This window comes from Anolis carolinensis, chromosome 1, assembly GCF_035594765.1.
Source record: "Anolis carolinensis isolate JA03-04 chromosome 1, rAnoCar3.1.pri, whole genome shotgun sequence".
Classification (NCBI taxonomy): Eukaryota; Metazoa; Chordata; class Lepidosauria; order Squamata; family Dactyloidae; genus Anolis; species Anolis carolinensis.
In genome coordinates this window covers 194,969,098-194,991,804 of record NC_085841.1, presented here as the reverse complement: position 1 = coordinate 194,991,804, position 22,707 = coordinate 194,969,098, and the positions used below count along the sequence as shown (strand labels likewise).

At 39.6% G+C, this 22,707-nt stretch overlaps 1 long non-coding RNA gene across 2 annotated transcripts in view; it reads left to right on the top strand.

The window, feature by feature from the left end:
• Positions 1-257: 257 nt before the first annotated feature.
• The window catches only part of LOC134295606 (uncharacterized), a 29,149-nt gene continuing 6,699 nt past the window's right edge, over positions 258-22,707 (top strand). Inside the window, exons 1-2 of one of the 2 annotated variants that reach the window (XR_010002235.1) lie at positions 258-1,125; positions 8,608-8,667. This is a non-coding gene — a long non-coding RNA (uncharacterized LOC134295606). Of the gene's footprint in view, positions 1,126-8,504; positions 8,668-22,707 lie in introns of those variants that run through there. The other variant, XR_010002234.1, reaches the window with a different exon arrangement.

Sequence of the window (22,707 nt, the reverse complement as noted above, 5' to 3'; positions counted from 1 at the left end):
TTAATGTTCACATTTTAATAGCAGAATAGCACTGTTTCACTATACAAATGAAATGAACAGGAAAACAGGTAATGATTGAAAATAAATAATCAAATGTTCCCTCTTGCTTATCAGACCAGAAACTGCTATCGGGAGAACTAAGATTCTTTGGCCATGATCAACTGGGAGGAATAAAATGAAGAATACCATCGAATCTGGAACTTTTCATCATTTATTTATTTATTTATTTTTATTTACAGTATTTATATTTTGCCCTTCTCACCCCGAAGGGGACTCAGGGCGGATCACATTATATACATATAGGGCAAACATTCAATGCCCATATACACATAGAACCGAGACAGAGACAGACGCAGAGGCAATTTAACCTTCTCCTGAGGGGATGTTCGATTCTGGCCACAGGGGGGAGCAGCTGCTTCATCATCCACTGTGATGGCACTTCCTCATTCCAACGTCGTAAATTAGTTAAATTTGCCTCCCCACTTTATAAGTGGTACCTTATTTCCTACTTGATAGATGCAACTATCTTTCAGGTTGCTAGGTCAGCAACGAGAAGGGGCTATTTTTTATTTTTTCATTGACGGGTGCTCACCCCGCCACGGGTTGGCCTCGAACTCATGACCTCATGGTCAGAGTGATTTATTGCAGCAGGCTGCTCACCAGCCTGCGCCACAGCCCAGCCCAGTGCACTTAACACTCAACCATAACATGTTTCTTCACATCAAATAGCACAAAAATGCCAACACGTATTTACAGTGTGGAACATCGAACATTGAGCATGGCATAGGAGGCTTGCTGAAAATGGGTTTAGTTCCTATATAACAGAGTGGCTTTAGCATGGCTCTAAACGGCTCCTTCATCATGCTGAGTTATTTACAGACTTACTTTCTTTGGGCCACTGACTGACAGATGGGATAAGATAATGAGTACAACTTGAGAAATGTTACCTTTTTTAGACTAGACTCATAACTGCTGCTGATGGGTTAAAAGGTTTAAAAATATAAGCACAAATGAAAGTGCACCCTAGGGTGCATCTATATCTAGGTATTCTAGCAAGACTCGATGTCAATGTCTGCTAGAAGCTGATCATAAAGTCACACTGAATGGAATGAAAATTGTCTCAAGGTAAGAATAAACATTGCTATTTGTACTGCCTCTAGATGTTCTAAAGAATGATGTTGCAAAGAAAGCATAATCGTGTGGTTATTTAAAAAAAAAAGATTAGAAATAGAACAAGAGCTTGAGTAACCAATAGGGCTATGCACGGATCAGTTTTTGCAAAACAAGCTCTGGCTGTTCCGGCTCTTTTGGACAGCCATAATAGCATGAACGCAACCACCATTTTTATTTTATTTTTTTGGCCACAACAGACCATGCAGCTGCTGACCATGGCTACATTCAGTTTCATTCGGCTATACATGGAGCACAGAGAGGCAGCCAGACACCTGCACTGGGGTTTCCTTGTGAGCCCTGCCTGTTGAACCAAACAGAACAGAAGAAAATCATAATGTGTGTTTAGCCAAGCTGGGCCTCCATTTTTCTGTTGCAAGCAGGCTAATGAGAGAAACTGGTCGTGCTCCAGTCTGCTGGTGATCTAAATTCTTGCAGCTCTGTATTGCTTGCCTTGTTTAATGACTCAAATAGCAATAAATAAATATGTGTTTATTTTCTACACACTTAAGAAACTGCATCTGATGGTGCACTTCACATAATGCAAACTTCAAATGTGGGGTAAATGTATCTTCTTGCTATTTCTAAAGCCACCATACAATGAAGAGGTAGAATGGCTAATACTCCTTCAGGTGGTGTGGCTCCCCCTGAAATGTGTTTTAAAAGGATGCCTTAACTCAGTTTCATTGAAGGGGTGTTGAGGAGAAATGAGGGTTCTTAATTCTGCTGCCTTAACTCAGGTGTTATTGAAGAATCTGAGAAGAAACGATGACAGGAAATACGGTTTCTTAAGTCTGATGCCTTAAACCAAAGTGTTATTGAAGGATATAAGGAGAAAAGATCCCAGAAAGTGTAGTTTCTTAAGTCTGATGCCTTAAAACCTGGTCTAGTTAAAAGATACAGTATGAGGAGAGAAAAAATGATGGGAAGAGGAGTCTGGGAAGTCTCCCATTGCCGCCAAAGGGCCAGATCTTCCCGGAGCAAAAACAGATCTTTCGGCTGCCAGATCAAAAAATGTAATTTTGCCTGCCAGAATTTGGGAGCCTCCCAAAAAATGGATATGGGGCCACCAAAATCCAGACACCGAAAACAGAATGAGGTTTAGCCAGATTGCACAACCCTAGTAAGCAATGGGAACATATCCTCCATCTTTGCCACTTTGTCCACAACCAGTAGTGTCCATGGAGTTCCCAGATCTCAAAAACATACCTGTCATATGTACTATTTATAGTTTAGATGTACTCACCCAGTAGAAACACTCTTTGGCATACACCTAAACAGGTAATGGGTTAGATCCCAAATCAGTTATAACTGAAATAGAAATTCCAATCAAAAGCTTTTTTTAAAAAAGTGATCACTGCCCATGGAATGCAGTCAGTTTTGATCCGCTAACATAACAAGTTTCATTGGCTTTGTAGTTAGACAAAATGCCTGTAAAGCCTATTTGCCCATAGATTAAAAGAGATATGCCATACAAGAAGAAACAGCAACTCTATTATATATCTTTCAGTTATCTGAAGTGGCAGAGAAGGCAATTCAGAACCAATGAATTATATATTGATTGCTCATCTCAGATGGATATGTTCATGTTGGCCTCTAAAGTTAAAAGCATTCAGTTCCTGAAGTGTTGTTGAACATTAAAGCTATAAAAAGCATTAGGGAATTCAATCACTGCAAGCCTAAAACAAATGCAAGCTCTTTGTCCAAAGATGTGGGGGCAAGATTAGATCTTAATTCAACATAAAGTAATAAATCAGAGCTCAGCTGACTTAAATTAATCTCAACCCTTGACTTGTTTTGTCAACTCCATCCTTAAATTTTATCTGAACAATGATCATAAACCATTTTGAAAAGCTACTCACTCTAGTAGGTTCTCACCTAAAGTTTATACTAATACAAGAGATCAAAATCCATTGTAGTTCAAAAAATTCCAAATTTTAAATAAAAAATCTGAAAGATGAGTATTTATATTTTAATCCAATGTGTTCCCTAACGATTTTTTAAATGACACAGTCAGCACCAAAGGCTTTGTCCAGGAACTCAACTAGATGATGGAGCCATTGAATCAACTGCTGAATAATGGGTCAACAACTATGCAAATTCCTTAATTTAATGGCTCTACTGAATATGTATAACACCAGAGTCAAAGAAACCTGAGTTGACTTATCCATGGATATATGTAAGGTACTATACCTTAATTATTTACATCATTTATATTCCGCCTTTCTCACCCCGAAGGGGACTCAGGGCAGATCACATTACACATATAGGCAAACATTCAATGCCTTTTAACATAGAACAAAGACAAGACAAACATAGGCTCCGAGTGGGCCTCGAACTCATGACCTCCTGGTCAGAGTGATTCATTGCAGCTGGTTGCAGCTGGCTTGCTCTCCAGCCTGCGCCACAGCCCGGGCCCTTAACTCTTGTTGTTTTTTAAAAAAAGCTTCTGACTTTTTTTGAATGACTAGCTGGGAACATCATGGCAACAGTAGCTCTTTGGTGCCTCCCATCAAACTAGAAGAGGTCAGTGCTTCTTTTAGATTCTTTCAGGGCTAAGCTTTTTTTTAAAAGAAGCACTGACCTCTTCTAGTTTGATGGGAGGCACCAAAGAGCTACTGCCACCATGATGTTCCCAGCTAGTCATTCAAAAAAGTCAGAAGTGGCACCATGACAGAGATAGTAGAGTGGTGGGTGCTTCTTTTCGGACCCTTCCCGACAAGCCTTTAATCCGACACCTGTTTCAGTTTTAACTGAGGCATCCAAATGATGCCTCAGGTAAAATCAAATTAATCTGGAGAAAACGGGAATACTCCAGTTTGCTTCAGATAAGCTAAACATCTGAAAAAATCCAGACCTTAAGGTAAGGGCAAGATCTATGCAGATGACAGCCCTGTGGGGATTGACTCCCGCGATTGCTTTTGCAGTCCTGGGGGTCAACGTCCACAGTGATCCTGGTTCTTTGGGCTCTGAAAAGTCCAGAGGAGCGAGATGATCAAGAACTTGACTTTTATACCAAATCTATGTAAATCTATGATCTTTAATGCACTTCGCCCCGGTGGCGAAGTGCGTTAAAGCACTGAGCTGGAGACCGAAAGGTCCCAGGTTCAAACCCCAGGAGTGGCGTGAGCTGCCGCTGTTAGCTCCAGCTCCTGCCAACCTAGCAGTTCGAAAACATGCCAATGTGAGTAGATCAATAGGTATCGCTCTGGCAGGAAGGTAACAGTGCTCCATGCAGTCATGCCAGCCACATGACCTTGGAGGTGTCTACAGACAACGCTGGCTCTTCGGCTTAGAAATGGAGATGAGCACCAACCCCTAGAGTCAGATATGACTGGACTTAACGTCAGGGGAAACCTTTACCCTATGATCCACACAGATCCACAGTGCATTATATCTAAATATTTTGTAATATTGTGACCAGCATCACTACAAATGCTGAGTTCATGGCTTTCTGTCAAGCTCCACGAACAGACTGCAATGTGGATTGCACAGATTAGCAAGCTCGTGTGACCTTGGAGAGCTTTGATAGTAGGAGAACAATGCTGGAATGGTGCAGCATCAGTGGGAAGCAAAATGACCATTTTGAACAACATATTTGAAAGCCTGCATTAAATGGCGAGGAAACACTAAAATGAAAATCCCTCAGCAATGACTAGAAATTAAACTGTAAATGAACTACATTTGTATCATTAAACACAATGAGTTCAGACTGCAAAGTTTACTCATGAGGGGGAGAAAAAACATAGTAACTGCTTGTTAGTGCTTCAGACCTAATAATGATTTCCAAAAATTAAACAATTAAATAGGCCATAAGAAAGCAGTTAACAACCAGCATCACAATCTTCAGCTTAAATGGATGGGACAAGCAATATTAGAAGAAAGATTGTTCTTTTCATCAACATGCAGATGTAGTACCGTGTTCTTCCTCTTTATGTACTTCTCATGATGCATTGTGCATATCTGCCAATATATTTAATTAGACACTTAATATAGCACACTCCTGCTGGACAAAATAGGCCTGTCGTTACTTCCATGTGGAGCAAATTCTAATGACCCAAATCTGATTTTTCTTTTTCTCATTGTACATGATTCACCAATGAAGTTCTCCTAGTTTGTCATTGACAAAAATGTGATTGAGCAAAACAGATGTATAGCTAACATATGTAAATATAATAAATATGCATTCTTACATACAAGTCATGAGAAATTAAAAGGCCACTGGTTGCATCCAACTTCAGAATAACCCTTAGCTGTATGCAACCCCATCTTTTTTCCCAGTCTTTGGAGTCCTTATTCTTCACCCCTCCCCTTACACATACATATTGTGGTGTGTGCATAAAACAAGGAAAATTTTGGCAGTATCAACAGCATTCTTCTGCCCCAACTATTTAAACAATAAGGGCCTGATTAAACAAAAAGTTATTTGTTGGCCATCATAAAGAGAGAGAGGGGCGGGGGGTGACATGGAGCCTCCTTTGGGAGGAAACTCCATAGTTTAAGTGCAGTCAGTGAGAAGGGTCTCTCTCATGTCTCCTGTGAGAGTCATGGGACTTTTAAAAAGCCGCTCTGCAACGATTGAAGATTTCAGGAAGTTGCTCTGGAGAAATATTGGCTTTCATGTAGTCTGGCCCTGTGGTGTATAGAGCATGAGACATCACAAACAGCACTTTGAATCATGCCTGGAAATTGACTAGTATCTAGTGAATCTGTTTCAAAAATGGGTTATATACCAACTATAATAAGACCCAGTCTAACATTTTGAACCTATTGAAGTTTCCAAACAGATTCTAAGTGCACTCACGTGGAGCATGTTAAGGTAAAGGTAAAGGTTTCCGCTGATGTTAAATCCAGTTATGTCTGACTCTGGGGGTTGGTGCTCATCTCCATTTCTAAGCCGAAGAGCTGGCGTTGTCTGTAGACACCTCCAAGGTCATGTGGCCAGCATGACTGCATGGAGTACTGTTACCTTCCTGTTGGAGCGGTACCTATTGATCTACTCACATTGGCATGTTTTTGAACTGCTAGGTTGGCAGAAGCTGGAGCTAACAGCAGGCGCTCATTCCGCTCCTGGGATTTGAACCTGCAACCTTTCGGTCTGCAAGTTCAGCACCTCAGTGCTTTAACACACTTCTCCACCGGGGCTCCATGGAGCATGTTAGAGTTATCCAAATGAGGTGTAATCAAGGTATGTCTCACCATGAACAAATTTGATATGACTGGGAAGGGGTTCAACTGGCACATTAGCTTTAACAGAAAATATACTCCTGGCCATCCTTCAAAACCTGAGCCTCCAAGTGCAGAACTGAGTCCTGGATTCTGTCTAAGGAAAAGAAAACAGTCTATGTGTTTTATAAGATCTTTCTTCAAGTTGGCTATTAATTTTTTAAAAATCCAAAATGATATTAGGTAGAAAAGTACCAATATAAGCTACAACATAATTTCAGAAATACAAAAAATGCAATGCAGAGTTCAAACAAAAACTTCTCTTTCATGACTGCATACATGGGATGGAGACATGAGACTTCCAACCTCATCAGATGGAGTAAATTTTGGTGGCAACCCCGGTTCTTGTTTAGTTTTGTGACGGAGTTTGCCAGACCCCATCGCACAACATACTGCCACTTCTGGGGGAGGGGGGGCTCCATTGCAAAACTAAAGCGCAACCAGTGTATGTCACCACCACAGCAATACAGTAGGCTTCCCGAGTTGGGATCAATGGGGGAAGCCGGGCGGCATACGCTTTCCCCCAGTGGAATAAGATAGGGAGGAAGCTGGGTGATGCAGGGCATGGGAAGATGGGTTCCCCACGCCCCACATCAGGCACCACCAGATTCACTACGATCCATGGTGATTCTGGGAGCATGTATGACGATTCATCCCATGAATTGTCATTCATCCCACAATTGGGGGGGGGGGGGAGGAAATAGAGGAAGGCAAAGAGAACCATCTTACCCCATTTCCTCCCATCTTTCCCCATCTTCTGAGAAGGCCAACCATCCTACACCTTTACTGCATCGACTTTCTCCCACTATTTGTTGCTTTTCTCTGTTTGGATTTGGGTGTAGGGCTCTGTTTCCATGTGCTGGGGAAACGGAGCCCTACGGAGTCCCACCGGAAGTGCCTTTATGTCATGTGATGACCTCTGTGGGACTCCAATTTTAAAGTGTGATAAGTTCTGTGGTTATCTGTACACTGGGATCTTATAATGTCCACCTCAAAGAAAGAGGAGGATAATACTTGGGCCCTATTTTACCTCCAGACCCATATCCAGTTCTACCCATTTTCTTCTTTCTTCCATCTGGAGACTGAGAAATAGCTGGGTAATTTCCAACCTGAGAATGTGTACAAGTTAACAGAATAGTTTTCCAATTTGAAGATTAATACCACCATTTCCCAGCAGTCATTCTGGCATTTCTGCTGGAAATGGAGTAATGTTCCTGCCACCGTCCGCATGATGTTACAGCTTTTAGCAAGGTAAGCCCTTGTGCTAAGCATTTATCTAGTAGCAACAGCAAATTTTTAAGCTTAGTTCACAAAGGCACTCAACTCACACCAGATAAGAGAATACAACTAACTTTTCAGATATATCAGCAGAAAAAGTTACTTGCTCACTTCCACAGAATCCAATGTATGGTCAAGTTAATCAAAGTGAGATTGAATGCAATCACTTGGCACCTTCCCATAGAAATCAACTGGAAATCATGTTCAGATTGGAATGGAATGCTCTATACTTCAAAAATATTTTTAAAGATAAAAATTCTTATAAGCTATTGATCATTGCAGTTCTTTGAGTATATTATAGCCAAAGATTGGCACATTTGAAAGCCACCACCTTGATATTGGAAGCGTTAAGTACCTATTAAAATTGCTGCTTTTGAAAATCAGTGGGTATGGAAAGGTTCCTGACTTAGGTTAGATCATGCTGTCTGTTGTGTAGAAAAACTGCTGAAAACAGGTGGTAATGAAATAGAGAAGTGTCAAAAGAAAAATAAATATAAATCAAGCTTAACTGAAATTGCTTTATTACATTTTAAAAAAACGTTCACAGGCTCATTCATTATTTGTGACCATGTGCTATTTTTGACACAACGGGAGCTACACAGTGGCATGAACCTTGGAGGCATAAACCAATGTGACTTGCACTGTGAAATCTTCCCATACCACCACCCCTCTCCCACGCCATCTGATTAAATATTTTAAGCCCTACATGCAGCTTCCCCAGTCGATCTGCATTTAATAAACTTTCCTATTTGTCACAGTGTGATGTATGTTTCATATAAAAGGTACATTTAACCTTTATTCTCTGAGCATGAAATTGAAGAAACTATACAACGTTTAGGCTGCAACTGCTGTGCTTTGAGTGAGCACCAGATGCCTTAAGCAGTGCTCGACAATGTGCACCATTTAATAGCATAAATTTGTGGTCTTTTAAAGGTCAGAAAGGAGGAGGAAGAACAACACTCATTCCTTCATAGTCTTCAGCATGCGGGATTGGTAAGCATTTCCCCCTTTTTCTTTGGTACCTGTTTAAAAGCAAATTAGCTTGTTGAAGTTCATATATAGTTCAGGGACTGATGTGCAGAGGAATAAGAGATAGACCTTGGTTTTCAATGCACAGTGAAATAGCTCTTCTTCAGACTATAAAATTAACTTCCACAAGCACTGATTTGTAGGGATGGGAAAACTTTCACAAAATGTCAAAAATGGTTGAAGCGTGGGTTTGTTTTTTTTTGAGTGTTGGGAAACCCTGATGAGGAGAATCCCTCAGAATCTTTGCAGTTTGGATCTTATTCTGCAGATACAGTAGAGTCTCACTTATCCAACACTCGCTTATCCAACGTTCTGGATTATCCAACGCATTTTTGTAGTCAATGTTTTCAATATATCATGATATTTTGGTGCTAAATTCATAAATACAGTAATTACTACATAGCATTACTGCGTATTGAACTACCTTTTCTGCCAAATTTGTGGTCTAACATGATGTTTTGGTGCTTCATTTGTAAAATCATAACCTAATTTGATGTTTAATAGGCTTTTCCTTAATGCCTCCTTATTATCCAACGTATTCGCTTATCCAACATTCTGCCGGCCCTTTTATGTTGGATAAGTGAGACTCTACTGTATATGTGAATTTAGCACATACATTCAGCATTTTTGATGTGGACAGCAGCATATTACAATTTTACTTTTTGAAGACTATTCACGATTCATGGTTTATTTTCTGTTAAAACTACAAATTCCAGACTTTTTCACAATTAGAAGAAAACTACAAAAACTACTAAAATTATCTACTACAGTAGAGTCTCACTTATCCAAGCCTCGCTTATCCAAGTTTCTGGATTATCCAAGCCATTTTTGTAGTCAATATTTTCAATATATCATGATATTTTGGTGCTAAATTCGTAAATACAGTAATTACAACATAACATTACTGTGTATTGAACAGCTTTTTTGTCAAATTTGTTGTAAAACATGATGTTTTGGTGCTTAATTTGTAAAATCATAACCTAATTTGATGTTTAATAGGCTTTTCCTTAATCCCTCCTTATTATCCAAGATATTCACTTATCCAAGCTTCTGCTGGCCCGTTTAGCTTGGATAAGTGAGACTCTACTGTACTTCCTTTGATAACGAAATTATTTAAGTATTAAATCTCTACCAACTTTATTTTGAAGCTAGATTAGAGAAATTCATGGCAAATTAACTTGTCAGTAGCTGATAGTCATGATGTCTTTTTTTCACAAACAGGAGCAAGATGCTCCTGATACCAATTCTTGGAAGGTATGTATGCACACATGGTTTGCTTATGAGTTTCTCTGGACATCTTGACAGTCACCATAGATGCAGAGTGCTGGGATGGCAAGGTCTTGTGCCAGATCTTAGATTCATAGAATCATAATATCATAGAGTTGGAAGAGACCTCATGGGACATCCAGTCCAACCCCATGCCAAGAAGCAGGAAAATCGCACTCAAAGCACACCCAAAAGATGGCCATCCAGCCTCTGCTTAAAAGCCTCCAAAGAAGGAGCCTCCACCACGGCCCCGGGGAGAGAGTTCCACTGCCGAACAGCCCTCACAGTGAGGAAGTTCTTCCTGGTGTTCAGGTGGAATCTCCTTTCCTGTAGTTTGAAGCCATTGTTCCGTGTCCTAGTCTGCAGGGCAGCAGAAAACAATCTTGCTCCCTCCTCCCTATGACTTCCCCTCACATATTTATACATGGCTATCCTGTCTCCTCTTAGCCTTCTCTTCTAAACATGCCCAGCTTTTTAAGCCACTCTTCATAGGACTTGTTCTCCAGACCCTTGATCATTTTAGTCACCCTCCTCAGGACACCTTCCAGCTTGTCAACATCTCCCTTCAATTGGACACAGTATTCCAGGTGTGGTCTGACCAAGGCAGAATAGAGGGGTAGCATGACTTCCCGGCATCTAGACACTATACTCCTATTTATGCAGACCAAAATCCCATTGGCTTTTTTTGCCACTGCATCGCATTGTCTGCTCATGTTTAACTTACTGTCCACAAAGACTTGCACAACTCTTATTGTGTACTCTTTGATAGTGCTTAGCACAGGTGCAGGAAATGGGAGAAAGTTCTCATAGTTGGGTTTTTGTTTTGTCTCGACATGGAACTAATTCAGATATGACATTCCTCAGGGAAATATTATTTCCCGAGAAGCCTGCTTCTTATTTGGCAGTATAGAAGATGCCATCGTAGTGACTTCTAGATTGATCCTACAGTAAGATTTGCAATTCCTTTCTGAGCCAGGATAAATTTCACCTTTCTATATTTCTGTATCAATCATCCAGTTTTGGCTCTTTATGACACCTAATGTGATGTTGCTGTGGGGCAGCTGACAATTCTCTGAGATTTTTTTCTAAGAGATTTTACTACCAGAAGCAAAGAAGAAGACTGTGTCCTATCCCTGTCCCATGTACAAAAACCAATGAGACCATCATTTCAATGGTTGACAGGACACTGTCTGCCATTGCACCTTAAGGGAGCAAGCTGGCTTAGAAGGTTGAGAGATGGACAGATGGCACACAGTTTTGTCTTCTAATAATAGATTGCTGCCACTCTACACACCAAAAGCATATGCTGGGTGTGGAGTGAACACATGGGATGCATAAGGCTCACAAGTCCCTTTTGGCAGTCTAAACTTTCAAATCCACTAAAAAAATTTCCTTGGGTAAAACGAAAAATCCACAGGGAGAAGCGACTTAACTTTGTATTGTCAAAGGCTTTCATGGCCGGAATTACTGGACTGTTGTGAGTCTTTCAGGCTGTATGGCCATGTTCTTAACTTTGTAAATCAGAAAACCCAAACGTCTTCAATTTCCCCCATCCTCATGAAACCAGAAAGTGAGAACTGGAAATAGATTTATTTCTTGGTCTCTTTGGATGCTGATTTTTGATTGAGAAGTGGGACGTACCATCATTTGTAAGGGAAAATGTTCCTACTTCCTACCACAGTTCCCCCCTAACAAAATGCCACTGACTTTAGTCCTTGCTGTGATTGAATATCAGTATAGAGAACCAATGCATATCAACTGTGATTTATTTTTATTACCAAAAGAATAATAGGATAAGGGTGTTCATGTAGAACCTTAAATATATTTGAAACATGTTCATACAAAGAAGGCGACGGAGCATGAAATTCATACTGCCTTTTGGAATAGTTTTATACTTCAGTTTTGCCCTGTCCTCTAATTGCTAGTTGGCTTTGACAGAAATCATGATATAGGAGTTAATCATTTTCTCATCAGAGATTTTGTTGACATTTGGAAGAATGGAGGTTGATCCTTTGTTTAAACACTCTATGGCTTCCAAATGCATTCATTATAGGGGGAATTGGTTTACAGAGGCAAACAATATTTGTATTCATTTTAGAGTACATTATAAGAAACCTTTATTCATTTTCAAAAGAAATGTTAAGTAGCCACCTACATATTATAAAGTTTCTCAAACGGCATATAAAATTGGAACATAATAAATCAGTCTTACAAGTTAACACACCATAATCTTTGGCACTGAGGAAAACATGGTAGTGTCTTCACTAATACAAACTTACTAGGCAGTTTTTATGGATTTACAGTACTCACATGTAAGTATTGAGAGATAAGAAAAAATCCTACAATCCACACACAAAAGAGAGACATTTTGTACAAGAATAAATTTGAGTGTTCCAACAAATATGATTCTTATGAAGGCCTAACATCAAATTGCAACTGCTGATGTTTTATTTGTATTCTTGCCTGCAACTTACCAATATAGTTGTGTAGATCTCCCTCATTGATGGAACAATAATGCAATTTAAGTCCGTTGCATTATCTCCATGGGGAAGTGGTAAGATGAATGGTGTTCAAGTCAAGGCTGCAATGAATATAGAATTTTTTACAACAAAAGAGGGCAACTCAGGCCCACTGGTTTCCATTCCAGCTCACTGAGTTTTCTCAGTATTGCTATTCCATGACAGTTGCATGGTCACCAATACTGGATGCATACCACCATAAGCACTTTTGTTATTGCACCCCTCTCCAATCATGGAGTCATGCAAATTCACCAAGCTATGGTCCTACAATCATACATCCACATAATCTGATAATACTATCTCCTTCTCAGTTCCAATCATGTTTTTTGTTTTTTTGTTTTTAAAAAGGTAAATACTACCCTAAAATTTTAAATAAACAACTTAGGAATAACAAGGGGGAGAGTGAAAGAGAAGGGGAATTCTCCCCTCTGACATCATTTCAGTACCAGCATGCTGGCATTGCATGAGAAGAGACCCGTCTCACAAGGTGATGGGAGCCTTTCAGGATTCATAGCTATTGATGGGCAACAATAAACAGGGATTGATTAAACATGAGCGGGAGGAGAATCAACAGTGGGGTGCACACATATCATATAATAGAGTCCTTCATTAGTGATGGCCCTGCTTCAATGCTGATCAGTCTCTTTCATGTGTTAAAGTCCCCAGTTGTCCTAACATTCCCAGAAATCCTTCTGAATGCAAGAGGAACATGGTCAACAGATACTCCGAGAACCAACTAAGTTTCAAAGGAAACCCCAAACTGGCTCCTCCACTTCTGTTATAACTGAACACCTTTTGCCTTTTTGATTTTTTTTTCTTCCTACACTTCATGATTGGAGCACTTCTAGATGTAAGGAATCCAGGGATGAAAGATGTATAGAATGAGCAGAACTCTGTAAATCAACCTGTAACATTATGTTATATAACTCATTTAGAAAGTGATCAAATAACATTTTTAAAATTTTATTCTTTCACGCTTCAATAGCTTTTTCCTCTAGAAGCAGCAGTATCAATAATAGAATCTCTACAGTCAGGTCTCCATATTTGCCCAGGTTAGCGGCACATGCCCCATCCAAAAGTGAAAAAAATGTGAATAAAAAAGTACTTTTTTAACTTAAGGGAACACATCTATAGAAATCTGTAGATCCTCCAGGGCAACAGAAGTTGACCACAGAGATCCTATAATACTACTTTATGACCAACTTCAGATTGCACTGGGAGACCAATGGTTCCTAGAAAGTTCATAATAATCAAATCTATGAATAATCAAATCCAGAAAAGTTAAACCTGCAAATGTGGAGGATCAACTGTATTTTTTAAAAGTAAGTTGGCTTGTTTGAGGTGATTGTATATTGTACATTGCATATGGAAGAGACACAGACAATTAAGTCTAAATGAAGATATTGTAGCTTGTCTCCTTTGCCATCCCAAAATTATTTCTGTTTGCACCATATAATGAATGTACACTGATTTAATAATGCCTCAGTGATTAATAGGAATAATGAACCATAACACTGAATTAATAGCTCCCGGAATAAAAAAAAAGATGCAAGCTAACACTGAGCATTACAAAAGAGAAAATCTAGTTAAGCAGCCGAAATGTTGCAAGTGAATAGAAAGGAAGAAGAGCAGTGAAGCGTGCTTGAAATACCCCACAAAGAATAGTAAGATGATACCTTTTATTATGTGATACAATGAAGAAATATAAAGCAAATGTTCAGGTCTCATTAGACTCCTTAAAAATAAAACTGGAAAGTACAACTTGGAGGTGAAATTGGAAGTCGTGTGCCAACTAGGGTAACAAATAATGTAACTATTACCATAATTCTTTAACTGAAATTAACAAGAGATATTTAACATTTCAGAAAATGTCAGCAATGGTATAAACAAGAGGGATCCTTATTCCAAGAAAGAGGTGGTAGAGCAACTTTGCAGTGGCATCTGGTAGCTTTTATATCAGCAAAATGTAGATTTGCTCCAGATTTAAGTCGAGACCAGAACATTTTCAAAACTGTTTTAAAAATTCCAATATACTTTTCAAAGTTTGGACTGAAACACAGAGCATATGTATGACTTCGTCTCTAGAGGATCTCTAGATATTATTGTGTTCCAAATCTTTTAAATAAATAATGCTTTTGAATGGTAACAACAACATGCACAGGAATAGATTGTTTGGGGCTTCCTCCTCTTCCTCCTCATTGCAATTCAGATACCTTCTGCAGTGACTGTCAAGAGCCCTCAATAGTTTGCAATCTCCTCAATTAAAATATTTTTTTCAAAAAAGAAAAAAAAGGAATTCAAACTAAAAGAGAACTAGAACTAACAAGGTTAAAATAAAGTAAGTCCTGTAGAAAGCAAGCTGTCTTGAGATGTAAATATATTTTCATATTGTTCTCACCCACAAGGCAAGATTAGGAAAAATATTTGCATAATTTCTAACTTTTTTCATTGTGATAATTTTTTGTGAACATAGTTTGCACAGACCGGGGGGGGGGGGGGGGAGAGGGTGTCCCAAAAGTAACATTTTGCAAAAAGATATGTATTGCAAATTACAATGCTTGTAACAAAAATGATTTATTTTATTATTATTTTTAAAAAAGAGTCACTAGACTTTTTGCTATTGCTTAGTGTTTTTCAATGAGGTTTCTTAAGTATCAAAACAGCCTTTCTCATTGAGGATGAAAAAGTAATAATATTTTTTTACATCCCTAAGTCGTAACCATATATCTAAAAACCAAAAAAGAAGGTGACAGTCTGATCTTGTTTGGGGAGGTTTCTATATTTGAAGCACTGTTGCCCAAAAGGCTTTGTCCAGAATACCGAATTTTCACACTTTCTTTTCACACCATCTCACATCCACAGAATCCTTCATTCTTGCACCAGCTATGTCAGATGTACACATAGCCTTTGAAGGACTAGGAAACTCATTGATGAAACCAAGTGTGAAGTGCTCAACATATGACTTATCCTAGAATTTTATATAGACTGAATGCCATTCCCCAATAGCAGCCATTCATACTTGTCTAGTTAAAAAAAAAAGGTAAAGGTAAAGGTTTCCCCTGATGTTAAGTCCAGTCATGTCCGACTCTGGGGGTTGGTGTCATCTCCATTTCTAAGCCGAAAAGCCGGCGTTGTCCGTAGACACCTCCAAGGTCATGTGGCTGGCATGACTTCATGGAGTGCTGTTACCTTCCCGCCGGAGCGGTACGTATTGATCTACTCACATTGGCATATTTTCGAACTGCTAGGTTGGCAGGAGCTGGAGCTAACAGCGGGCACTCACTCCACTCCCAGGATTTGAACCTGGGACCTTTCAGTCTAGAAGTTCAGCAGCTCACTACAAATATCCCCATGCCTTCAACACATCGTGAGGGTAGGTTTGTCATGTGCTTAAAAATAATCAGCAAGGAAGGGGTAAAATAAACCCCCTCCTTCATGTTGGTCATGTAGGAGCTAATTTTGACATTAGTAGACACAAACACAATGGCCAAGCACTCACGGGGAGTGGTGACAACAACATCTGAATAAGCCAGTTAAAGAACCCCTTTCCTTATATTGATCTTTGCCCATATGGAGAATGGATTGTAAATTCTGGCATAGTCCCCTAAATTTAAGCAAAATTGAGAATTGTTGGGCTAAGAGCAGAAAATCAGTGGTACTCATCAGATGTTGTGCATCATGCACATCTAGCCAGCGTTGGGTTCAAGGTGAACTTATGTGGGTTTTATGTTCTTGCACACAGTGCTAGGGAATCTGTAGGCCACCAAACATCACTGGAACAATCTCCTCCCACCCACTAACCACATTCTCTGATCTTCCCTTGCTACCTGGTCCTAATTGGAATTGGAGTCCAAACACATCTGGATAAATGCCTTTCCATTACCCATCCATATCTAAACAAATGGAATTAAGGACTTCATCAGATATTGTGTTCTCTCTGTTTCCATACACTTAGAAAACGGAGCCCCACAGAGACCACCAGATGACACAAGAGTGTTTCGTGAGTTCTCCATATTAAACAGCTTTTGAAATGTATTAGAAACATGAGTTTTAAAAATGGACAGGAATCGACTCCAGTGATGTCCTGTGCATAAAAATGGCTAAAAGCAGATAATGTAATGTGGGAATGTGAAGTATTGTATTTCTCCATCTTCTATCCGTTTTTAGAAATGGGAGGACTTTATGGGGTCAATAAAATAGCTGGTTGCTTTACAGACAGAATGTCACAGAATGCAATGCAATGAAGACAATTACAACCCCTGTGGGATGAGATTCTAAGTCCTACTGAAATGAATGCAGTGGTCCACAGGCATCACATTGCTCTATAGTTAAGAACAAAGACATAAAATCCTTCAATAAAACTTGCTTGGTCAGTTGGTAGAAATGAAAACCATATATATATATATATATACACACACACACACACACACACACACACACACACACTGTATATATATTTAATAAATGTTGTCCCATACTTTCCACAGTTCACTAAAAAGAGTTAGAAATACAGTAGAGTCTCACTTATCCAAGCTAAACGGGCCGGCAGAAGCTTGGATAAGCGAATATCTTGGATAAAAAGGAGGGATTAAGGAAAAGCATATTAAACATCAAATTAGGTTATGATTTTATAAATTAAGCACCAAAACATCATGTTTTACAACAAATTTGACAGAAAAAGTAGTTCAATACGCAGTAATGTTCTGTTGCAATTACTGTATTTACGAATTTAGCATCAAAATATCACGATATATTGAAAACATTGACTACAAAAATGGCTTGGATAATCCAGAAACTTTGATAAGCGAGGCTTGGATAAGTGAGACTCTACTGTACCATACAATAATACAACACACAGTTTTATGATAGCGCAACTTTCAAACAGTGCAGGGTGTTATTATTTTTAAAAGAAATACAACTCCTCTCACCTTTATGTACAACTCCTACTAGAGTTTCTTGCCAATTTGTCAGTTATTATCTCATGCTTTCAAGGTAATGACAGCCTGTCACTCTTTGTACCATCGTCTGCAGCTTGGCTCTTGGTTCATGAACATTATGAATTCTTAATTTATTTTTCAGGGAACTAGCAGGGATTTTTTTAAAATACACCAAAAGGTCTTTAGCATTGGCTGATATAGTGATATCTGCTGACCTTGTAAAACACAGCATTCTCCCAAAGGAAACACATGTTTAAACCATACGTATCAAGAAATCAGCAAGCTGCTATCATATTCCCTGAAACCCCTCTGAAGGAAATTGTTTCTCACTGTTATTACAGGTGAACTAAAAACAGTTTTGGGTTAAGAAGAAAAAGAAAAAGAGAAACAAGTATGAGTAGAGTACCTTGTGCGAATAAGTTTCTCAATTACATTAATTGAGGATGATCATGATGACTGAGGAGGCAAATATCTCAAGCACAAGGAGTAATATGTTAGTCTTCTGCTACAAAGGAGAGTTCTACACAGCACATTAAAGCAAGCTGAAACTGGTGTTTGAAATGCTGGTGTTGGACTGCTTTGTGATCCAACAGGGATGACTTAAGCCATTTCAGTGACAACAGACATCCCTACTGATTGGGGTCTCTGTCAATCATAGAATCATAGAATAGTAGAGTTGGAAGAGACCTCATGGGCCATCCAGTCCAACCCCCTGCCAAGAAGCAGGAAATCGCATTTAAAGCACCCCCGACAGATGGCCATCCAGCCTCAGGTGGAATCTCCTTTCCTGTAGTTTAAAGCTGTTGTTCCGCGTCCTAGTCTGCAGGGCAGCAGAAAACAAGCTTGCTCCCTCCTCCCTATGACTTCCCTTCACGTACAGTAGAGTCTCACTAATCCAAGCTAAACGGGCCGGCAGAAGCTTGGATAAGCGAATATCTTGGATTATAAGGACTGATCAAGGAAAAGCCTATTAAACATCAAATTAGGTTATGATTTTACAAATTAAGCACCAAAGCTTCATGTTATACAACAAATTTGACAGGAAAAGTCGTTCAATATGCAGCAATGCTATGTAGTAATTACTGTATTTATGATTTAGCACCAAAATATCACGATATATTGGAAACATTGACTACAAAAATGGCTTGGATTATCCAGAGGCTTGGACAAGCGAGGCTTGGATTAGTGAGACTCTACTGTATTTGTACATGGCTATCCTGTCTCCTCTCAGCCTTCTCTTCTGCAGGCTAAACATGCCCAGTTCTTTAAGCTGCTTCTTATAGGGCTTGTTCTCCAGACCTTTGATCATTTTAGTCACCCTCCTCTGGACGCTTTCCAGCTTGTCAACATCTCCCTTTAACTGCGATGCCCAGAATTGGACACAGTATTCCAGGTGTGGTCTGACCAAGGCAGAATAGAGGGGGAGCATGACTTCCCTGGATCTAGACGCTATTCCCCTATTGATGCAGGCCAGAATCCCATTGGCTTTTTTAGCAGCCGCATCACATTATTGGCTCTTGTTTAACTTGTTGTCCACGAGGACTCCAAGATCTTTTTCACACGTACTGTTATCCAGGCAGGTGCCTTCTTTCTTGCTGGTCATACAGGTGCCCCTTTCTGACATAAGTAGCTTAATTATTTTCTGGACATGTTCAATTTTGCCAATATATTTCTCGAAAGGAAATACAGAGATCTACAGCAAACACTTTAATCCAATCTGCCCAAGGCTTTAATCCAATCTCCAGTTATTTTCTTTTCCACATTCTAGCAGTCCTAGGCAAGGTGGCCAACAGCAAGGAATTATAGGGATCAAAAACATAACAGGAGAAAGAAGTGCTGTAACTTGCATGAGAAGTTGATAAATTAATAATCATTTAGCATCTGCTGCCTAATTGAGGGCAGTGCTGATCTTTCTGTGAGCTATAACTTGTATCCTACTTTATACGTTTTCACCTGGCCATATCTTTCTAAGGTTGAGGGAACCTGACCTTCAGGACTAGACTGCCCTTGCTTGAAGCCTCCCAATTTTGTCTGTAAGCCATACAGATATTCTTTCCCTTTCTCAAGTCCTAAACCTGCATTTGTGAAGCCTAAACAACATTTTTTTGCTGTATTTTCCTTCTAACATACTATCTTGCTTTGCTCTGCAGCTGTAACCTACTCATTTAAACTGTTCCAGTCTTACTCTAGTTGCCAATAACTTTAATTGGCAAACTCTTGGGGTCTGGCAGCCGTTTTTCCAAACTCAGATCTCTCTGAAAATCACAAAGTGAAAGCCACTTCCAGTCTTTTGGGTTTGTTGGAAAAGAACCATCCACAACTTGATTTCCGCTGCTATCAAGGTGTTAGGGGTTCACAGACTGTTTTTGAGCAGAATTGTATGCACACACTCTCTGATGCAACAATTGTTTGGAGGTGGAATAAAAAAAATATAAAATTGGGAAATCTGGGGGCTGCAAATATGATTTGAGGCTCTTGAAGCTCACATGAGACATAGTTCCTACTCCTGCCCTAGAATAACAATAGAAGGTAGGCACAACCAGTGGATTGTTTCCTTCCTGCTTTATTTGTTCAATGGATAAAGCATTCCTATTTAATGTCTGACCAAACAGCTGGTTTCACACAGAGACTACAAGCGAGTTGACACTGAAACGTAGGACCAAGCCCTGGCTTATAATAAAGCTTATTCCAACCCTGCCCTGTGAGCTGCACGTTTTGAGATTAAGACATGAAAACATGTTCCATAGCTGGCACATACAATCTTAATGTAATTCAGCCCAATAATATTGGTCAGGGTACAGCAGCCTATAGAAGAAGATGTTATTTTACTAATAAGATTATCAGTGGCCCTGAGCTCTTACAAAGGAAGATAGAGTAGAAATCAAATCAATAAAAAAAGAGAAGCATGATACAGTTTGAGGAAGGCCATTGACACTACAGCAAAAGAAGATTAAGCAAACAGCATCAAAACCTGAATGGGAGCTTTACAGAAAGTGTTGCAGCAGAAAATTTATTTGTGACAAGTTGCAGATTAATAGCATTTATGTGATTGCTACATTACAGCTGTGAGCCAAGAAAATGTCATAAAATAGCAATGACATTTCTGAAATCATGATAGTTTTCAGAAAGAGAATACTTGAACTCCTATATATCAGCCTGCCCAGGTAAAACCATGAATAAGTTGGGTTTCCAGAGGCCCATCCAGACAGTCTGGACATGCAGGACATGTCTCAGTTTTACTGGTAAAAAAGAATTACCGTATATACTCGAAGATAAGCCGAGTTTTTCAGCCCTTATTTATGAGATGAAAAAGCCTCCCCCGGCTTATAATCGGGTCAAAGTCAAGGCCGGCATCAGGCTATTGCTTGCAATATGTGATCTATTTCTCTCTTCTTCCTTATCAGTGTGTTTTCTTTTGCAAAGGCTCCCTCATCTTCATCATCTTCATCATCATCATCATCATCATCATCATTTAATTACTTATTAATCGCCCTCCATCCACGATGCTCTAGGCGATTTACAAGATAAAATTGTAAAGGATAAAAATACATACATACAAATATTGATAAAATTAACATAGATTAAAAGCTCTAGTAAAGAGCCAGGTCTTGAGTGCTAGGGTAAAAGGCCCTAACCCACGCATGGCTCTGATATAGGGCGGCAAGGCATTCCATAAGGCAGGGGCAGAAATAGAAAAAGCTCTGCGTCTGGTCCTTTCCAAGTGCACTTCTCTTAATCAAGGGAATGTTTTGAAAAGAGAAGGACACCCTTGCAAGTCAGGAAGAAGAAAAATATATATTCATTAATCTTATGAAAGCATTTTCCCCTGAAATATTTGTTAAACTCTCCTACAGATATATAGGCATTAACCCCTTGCAAGCTTTTGCCATCTCTAGGTACCTTTATATATGTATCTATCTATATGCATTAATTTTATAAATGAATTTTCCCTCATATGTTTGCAGGTCTTTGCAAATCTTTTATACAAATAGATCCATGTACCTGTTTATCTGTAGCCATACATATACAGTATTTTTATATATGAATTTAGACTCTGCAAATCTATATCTATATCTATATATATAATAAAAGTGAATGTTTGTATGTTCGTGCCAGCGTTTTGATTGGTCGGGCGGTGTATGTGCTCGCGTTTTGATTGGCCTGGCGGAATATGGGCCAGCTTTCTGATTGGCCGGCCGGAATATGGGCCAGCTTTCTGATTGGCCTCCACTTTCACAGGCCACTGGGACCACTGAGGCAAAAACTACTACCAACTGGCTTCGTTCGGCCTACTTCTCTCCTCAGAATGACGCTCGCTTTGGTATAGTTAACAGCCTTCGGCCTACACTTTGGTAATCAAAAACACCACTGCCACCACCAGGAAGGCTGGACCTGAACCAAACTTGACACACATAACCCCTACGACCCATGAACCCACTAACAACGGATCTGGACCAAAAACACCCAACATAACTTTGGGTGCTAGGAATTACAGTTCACTCACACATTCACAGCATTCTGAATCCAACTAATGATGGAAAATAATTATGTTTTAATGCTTCCTTTTCAACAATGGTTGCGGGTATGTTTATGAAAACTTCTACCCCCTCACCTCACCCCCCTTCAGAGCTTCTACTGACATGTCTGGGCCTTTGCAGGCTGCTAGGCCCTGCTAGGCCGAAAAATAGGATGCCATCTTCTCTCCTAGGCCCCAAATATTGTTCCAAAGAAGCCAGCTTTTCCCTGGCTCATTGGGACATAGTATTATTCACAGCACACTAAAGAGAAAATAATGGCTATCTTTTAAATCTTTCCTTTTAAGGATGGTTTACTCCCCCCCCCCCCCTCAGTTTTTACTCAGGCCAAAAACTCCAAAAGCAGGCTTCGGCCTACTCTAAGAGGCTTGACACATACAGTCCCCATGACCAGAGTGGGATGGACCATGGATGATGGACTTGCATATGGGAGTTGTAGTTCACCTGCCCCCACTTACCCAGCTATGTCTTATTTATACTACTATTGCTTGACGTTACTTTTATGTTTTATTTATATGGTGGATTAATGACCTTGCAAGCCATTTTGGGTCTATTGCAGAAAGGCGGGGGAGAAATATCAGAATTAAATAAACAAATAAATAAATAAATGTCTCAATCGTATGTATGGTTGGAATGACCTTCTGTCGGGAGGGCTTGAATGGTGTCTTCCTTTACAGAAGAAGGGGCTGGACTGGATGACCTTCAGAAACCCCTTTCAAATATAGGACTCTATCTCTCTCCCAATCG